Genomic DNA, 7,212 nt, shown 5'->3' with positions numbered 1-7,212 from the left:
TTGTCTCAGTCAAATCCCTCGAACTCAGCACCGCCTTCCTAACCTGCCATCTTCTTCCTTACCTCTCCGCCCCCACCCCACTCTGACCTATCACCCTCACCTTCGACCTCTTTCCACCTATCGCATTTCCAACGCCCCTCCCCCAAGTCCCTCCTCCCTACCTTTTATCTTAGCCTGCTGGACACACTTTCCTCATTCCTGAAGAAGGGCTTATGCCCGAAACGTCGATTCTCCTGTTCCTTGGATACTGTCTGACCTGCTGCGCTTTTCCAGCAACACATTTTCAGCTCTGATCTCCTGCATCTGCAGTCCTCACTTTCTCCCCAATTGAGTAACAGCCAATAAAGGAAGATAACCTACCCCAAGAGTTGCCAGCTCAATCAAATGTCCAGTAGCTCATCAGAAACAGAGGTCATTTCTCAAGCAGTTTGGGCACTAAATATACAGAAAGGAGGTTACATTTTATTTTGTTCAATATACTGGATTTCCCACGCAACAGCATGTACACCATATGCACTAAAGTAGTTCAAAAAGGCAGCTCACCATCTTCTCAAGAGCAATTAGGATTGGGAGTAAGTGCTGTACTAACCAATAACGTCTATTTTGAAAGTTACAACACAACAGCCAAAGGATATTTTACCTTTCTCTCCAGTGATATTGGGATATCGAAGAATTATTCAGCATGCTGGAGAGAATTTTAATACTGTCACAAATATACAGAGGGACGGGATTTAGTGCTGGAAGCAGTGCGAAGAGTCACAAGGGAGGGGACTACACGTGACTTCACTGCTATATATTACAGCAGCTATTTCTGTTCATGATAAGTTATTAGCTATGGGATGTGGTGTGCAGTTCCTAAAGTCTCCCTTCCCTGTGCCAGTTACTTCAACAGTTACCTACCGTCCTTTTCAGTAGTTCGCAGAATGCATGATTTTGTCTCGTTAGTATTGACAGACAACACCTTGAAATATGAGTCTTTTATGAATGTGATACCACAAATGACAACTACTTACTGCTTCCACTTTGGTAAAAGATAGCTTATGATTGAAAACCCCAACTAAACTGAAGAGGACATTGTACAGAGATGAGGTGGTGTTGGGCTAATGCTACTGTGACTGGGTCAGTAATCCAGATTCAATCTAACATTCTGGAGACATGGGTTCAGATTGCACCATGACAGATGGCGAAATTTGAATTCTATAAAATCAGGTCTAATAGTGGTAATGTGACAGTGACATTATCAATTGTTGTCAAGTAACCTATCTAGTTCAAGAATGGTATTCAGAGAATGAAATCTGCTGGCTTTGCTAGATTTGACCTACCAGTAAATCCACACTCACAGCACTATGATGACTCTTAAAAGTCCTTTGGAATGGCCTAGCAAGCCATTCAATTCAAGGGCAATTAAGAATGGGCAACAAATGCTGCTCTTGCCAGTGATTGATGCCTACATCCCCACACAAGAATGAAGAAAGAAAAAGAAATAATGCTTGGTTCTTCTTCTTGAGTTTGTGCTACATTGTATCAATCAAATTCTAATCACTTGAAAGCACCAGCAAAAATGACCACACAAATCCAAATTAAAGTTGATGGCTGCCTTTTTACAGGACTTCTAAACTAGAAGTGCAGCCTAGTATTGTATTCAATGAATGAAGGTGCTAATTCAAAGTGATGTGAGCCCAAGAAAATGACATGGACAGTATTATTGAGTCATAGCTGTCATTACCAAATGGTTTGTGCCTGTCATAAATGCTAAGGCTGTCTAAAGTAATTCATGTACAAAATGTTCACAAAGTTTGTCTTTTATTTCTGTGTGATATTACTGACTTGTGAACAGGTTACCAGGAGTAGTAGTAACAGTAACATTGTTCCTGATGTTGCAGCTGGAATTAGTTAGTTTCTTTCATCTATTCAGCGTTAGAAAAATGAAGAATACATAAATAATCAATCTATTTTCCATAAGCTTTGTTATAATAATAGGTTCATGATTAAGATATGGAACTGGAGCTGAAGGAAGGTGACTCAGATTTGAACCACATACTCTACTCCTCTAGGATGCTGGCTAAAATAGACTTGTTTGATCATATGCGTGGCTCACATATACTATTGTTTTTCCTTTTGTTTAGTTTCAATTTTTGTTTGATTTTGTTCTGGTGAAGCCTTTTTAATGTGCTAAAGGCACAATTCAAATGCAAGTTATTGCAGTTATTAGTTAGCGAGGGGAAATTGCAACTCATCTAAGATTGGGTGTATGACAAGCTGTACAGAAGCAGCGGAGAGATTGAGAAACAGGACTGTTTTTCATTAGAGTACACATGGAATTAATTTATTGTCTGTTGACAAATATTGGAAATGACTACTGCAGACCCAGCATTGTCAACCCTGTAAAGTGCTACCTCACTAACATCTGAGTGCTTGTGCAAAAAAATGGAATAGCTATCTCATAGACCAGTCGAGCGATACACTGAAATAATAATTCTCAATAATCATACCGCATCTGAGAAACTACCAGCAGCATCCCTGGGTATATTTTATCTCATAGGCAAAAGTGGTGTCGAACTGGTATACAAACCCTATGAAATCTCACGGCATTATGTCAAACATAGACAAGGAGTCTACTGCTGGCTACCAATTACTATCTTCCCCGCATCCAACCCCAGCTGATGATTCACCACCACTTACAAGTTCCTCTCCAAGACATTTACAACCATATAATTTAGAAGCAGAAATAGACCATTCATCCCCCTCAAGGCTGCTCCACTATTCAATAAGATTGTGACTGATCTTTCTGAATTCTAAATCCTACTTTATTCCCAATACTCTTTGATTCCTTTGCCAAACAAGAGTCTATCAGCACCTTAAAACTATCCAATCACTCTGCTTTCACTATCTTCGAAGACGGGTTCCAAAGTAACACAAACTTTTAAAAGAAAAATAAATTTCTTCAACTCTATCCTGAAAGGATGACCCCCTAATTTTAAAGACTGTGTTTCCTTGTTCTGGTCTGACACACAAGAATAAACATCCTTTCCACATTCACATTTCCAGGACCATTCAGCATCCTACAAACTTTAAACAAATCACCGCTCACTTGTCTAAACACTAGTAAAAACAAATCTGGCTGGTCCAATATTTCCTCATTAATAAAGCACCTTTTCCAGGTATCAATCTCCTCTGAGCCATCTCCAATGCAGTTACATTCTTCCTCAAGTAAGGAGACAAAACCCATGCAACATATTTGGGATGTGGTCTCACCAATGCTCTATATAACTGAAACATAACATCATTACCATTATGTTCAATTTATCTTGCCATCAGGACTTTAGCAATATATCACCTTTCCTTCATTGTCAGCTGGTCATCCTAGAATTCTACCCTAGCTGCATTGTGGATATAACCAACACCAAATGATGGTAGCCTCAAGGAGGAAGTTTATCACCATACTCTCGAGGGCAATTGGGGATGGGCAATAAATGCTGACTGAACCAGCAAAGATCAGATTGCCTAAATGAATAAAACAACATTCTGAGTTCCTCTAAACTGAATACCACTTGGAGAAAACACTGGGCGGCAATGGCTCATCATGTATGCTGGGAGGGGGATATGGAAGAGTTGTTAACAGTGCTATCAAACAGCACTTGCTCAGTAACCTGTTCACTGATGCTCACCTTGGATTGTGACAGGTACTCTCAGCTCCTGGTCTCATTATAACCAAACATGAACAAAACAGCTAAAGCTTAAAGATGAGAATGATTGCCTTGACATCAAAACTGGATTTGTTCAAGGGGGGCATCAGGAGCTCCAGTAAAACTACATACCTAACACAGAGGAAGCTTGTTCTGGTGTTATTAACCCAGGACATCACCGCAGAAGTTCCTCAGGGCAGTGTCCTGGACCCAGTTATTTTCAGCTTCTTAATATTGACTCTCCTTCCAAAGGAAGGTCAGTAGTAGTGGTAGTACACTGCTGACTGTACAATGTTTAGCACCACTCAGATACTGAAGCAGTTTGTGCCCAAGCAGATGTAGACAATATTCAAGCTTAAGCTGACATATTATAAGTAGCATACATTCCACAAAAGTGCCAGACATAACCAGTTCCAATAAGAGAGAATCTGACCATTGTCTGACATTCAATAGCATTCTTATTGTTAAAACCCCACAATCACCATCTGGAGGTTACCAGACTGAATTGGGCTAGCTATACAAATACTGTACCCACAAAAACAGGTCAAAGGTTGGGAATCCTATGATGATTAACTCACTCCTTGACTGCACCGCCACCACCATCACCACCCTCCCCCTCTTCACTCACTCAGCGTTTTTACACCACCTGTAAGGCACAAGTCAGAATTGTGTTGGAACACTTCTACCTGCCTCAAAAAATGCAGTTCCAAGAATATTCAAAAGGATTGACAACTTTGAGGACAAACCTGACCATTTGATGAGCTCCTCATTCCTACATGTTCCACACTCACTTGTTTCACCATCAATGCACTACATTAGTGGCTACCACCTGGAAATGTGCTGCATTTACTGACCAAGGGTCCTCCGACAGCACCTTCCAAAACCACTAGAAGGAAAAGGGCAGAAAAGACACCACCACCTGTAAGTTTCCTGCTAAGCTACACATTATCCTGACTTGAAAATACATTGCTCTCTTTCATTTTCACTACACCATAATCTTGGAAGGCCCTTCCTAACTGCACTGTGAGTGCACCTCCATCACAAGGATTGCAGCAGTTCAAGAAGGCGGCTTATCAGCACCTTTTCAAGGGCAATTTGGATTGGGCAATAAATGCTGGTTTAAACAGTGATGCTCCCATTCCACAAATGAATAAAAATGGCAAAACAAAACATTTTGAAAATCCTATTTCTCGCAATATTAAAGTTTATCTTCTATCTGAAATATTGTGTTCTATGATTAAGGCATTCAATCTTGTTAGAATTATAACCGTGATGTGGAGGTGTCGGTGTTGGACTAGGGTGGGCAAAGTTAAAAAAATCACATACAATACCAGATAATAGTCCAACAAGTTTATTTGGAAGTACAAACTTTCAGAGCACTGCTCCTTCGTCAGTTATTTGTGGGGCAGGATCATAGGATACAGAATTTGTAGTAAAAGAATTATAACAGCTATTCTAATGAGCTGCTTCACTTCTAACTGTTTACCAGACATTACTGATAATCCATGATTTTTATGCCATTCACAATAAACTGTAACAATTCTGCTGTCACTTTACATGACAACAAAAATTTTGAACATGTATCAAGAATTCATTTAGGTATATGTTAAAAGGCAATACTACAACAGCTCTGAATTTATAACTGCAGCTAAACCTCTTAATTTTGCTGATTTCATGCTCCCCCTTTTTAGTATCAATTATTACTGAAGTAAAGTGCAAACTCTAATCTTATTGCTTAACCTTCTGTAGAATTCTTTATCAGCATGCTTTCAATAAACCTTTGTATGGTTTCTTGCATTGTTACACTTCCGACTTCAAAAATGTAAAGAAATGTAAAATTACAGTCTATTTAAAAGAATATTTGAAAGCAAAGAAAAAGGAAAAGACACTGAAGTCCCTTTCATTATTTTCTTTGAAAGATACTAACCTTGTCAAATTTGGTTGATGCTAAAGTAAGAGTTAATTACTCCAGGCACTCAGCCGAGTAACAGTACTGTAATACAAATGTGTTATTATGTGAAGAGCAGGAAAGTGCATGCTTCTTATGTGGTATTGTTTCTTTTAAAAAAAAGTCTCTCCTGAATTAACGACAATAATGTTCAATCATCATCTGTTTTAAACAACCAAGTACACAAAGTTGTCAGCCTATTGCAACATTTTGAATACTAAAAGTCCGCTACAACTTACATGTTTAAATGCATTAATTTTTAGAATAATTATCAGAGCTGTGGAAAAATGATGCTTTTAACATTCCTGGCATGTGTGACAGCTAGTGTTTTTTAATGGATTTTAATTTCAGTCCTTTTGTTTCCATTAAACAACATAATTTGTACATCAAATACTACAGCACTCTATTTCTATAAATGCCGTGCCAACACGTTATGACCTTCTACAATTTATAATAGTAAGTGTTAGGCTCTTGGCCTAATATTCTATTACTACTCTGGTCCATGAACCTATGTTGAAACTGAAAGCATAATAATGCAACGAAGAGATCATGCTGAAAGCGATTCATCCTGAACTTATTTTCAGCAGCTAAGTGTATAATCAGTACAGTGCAATGTCATGTGCCAATGATGAATTTTGGGCCTTAATTCTTTTTTCCACACACTTACACTATGTTAGCTCATCTGAAAAGTATGAAGTTCAAATTTCTTCCTCACAATATATTTTAATGAACTCAATTTTTCAGTATAGATTAAATTTTAAAAGGTTAGAATTTTCCAAAGGAAACAATTAATGGGGTTCATTGCCCTTTGCACATTATATTTTAAACTATAAATTTACATAATTTTGGACTATTGGGATATGAAGTGATCACTACACAATAAGCAATGTAAAGGTTCATCATTTTCCATTGCTCCAAATTCCTTCTGTTTAACAAAATGTTCCAGAATGCTAATAAAAACCAATTACATTCCCTAACATATATAAAATATTGTAGTACAATTCTCTTTACTAAATCACTCACAAGTGCTCTACGTTTACTATACCATACTTCCATTCATTCATCCATAAAACTGTGTTTTTGTAGTGCATTTTACTTTTACAAAGTAAATTAAATTAAAAATCACACAACACCAGGTTATGGTCCAACAGCTTTATTTAGAAGCAATTGTTTTCGGAGCTCTGCTCCTTCATCAGGATCTTATGATTCTGTTCCACAGCTACCTGAAGAAGGAACAGCACTCTGAAAGATATTGCTTCCAAATAAACCTGTTTGACTAGAACCTGTTGTTGTGTGATCTTTAACTTTGTCTACCTTAGTTCAACACCGGCACATCCACATCATAAATTAAATTAAATGTCCCTTCCTAGGCTGCCAACCCATTACTGTTTCTTTACACCTTTCAATTCTTATCAGCTCCATGCTGCAAGCAGTGTTTAGACCTGTTTTTGTATCAAAGGCTACCCCTGAATAATTTAATTTACTAACACCTTCCACCCCGACCTCAAATTTACCTGGATCGTCTCAGACTCCTCCCTCCCCTTCCTAGACCTCTCCATTTCTATCTCGGACGACCGA

The sequence above is a fragment of the Chiloscyllium plagiosum genome, chromosome 12 (genome assembly GCF_004010195.1).
Source record: "Chiloscyllium plagiosum isolate BGI_BamShark_2017 chromosome 12, ASM401019v2, whole genome shotgun sequence".
In the NCBI taxonomy this organism is placed as follows: Eukaryota; Metazoa; Chordata; class Chondrichthyes; order Orectolobiformes; family Hemiscylliidae; genus Chiloscyllium; species Chiloscyllium plagiosum.
Note: the sequence above shows the minus strand (reverse complement) of the source record.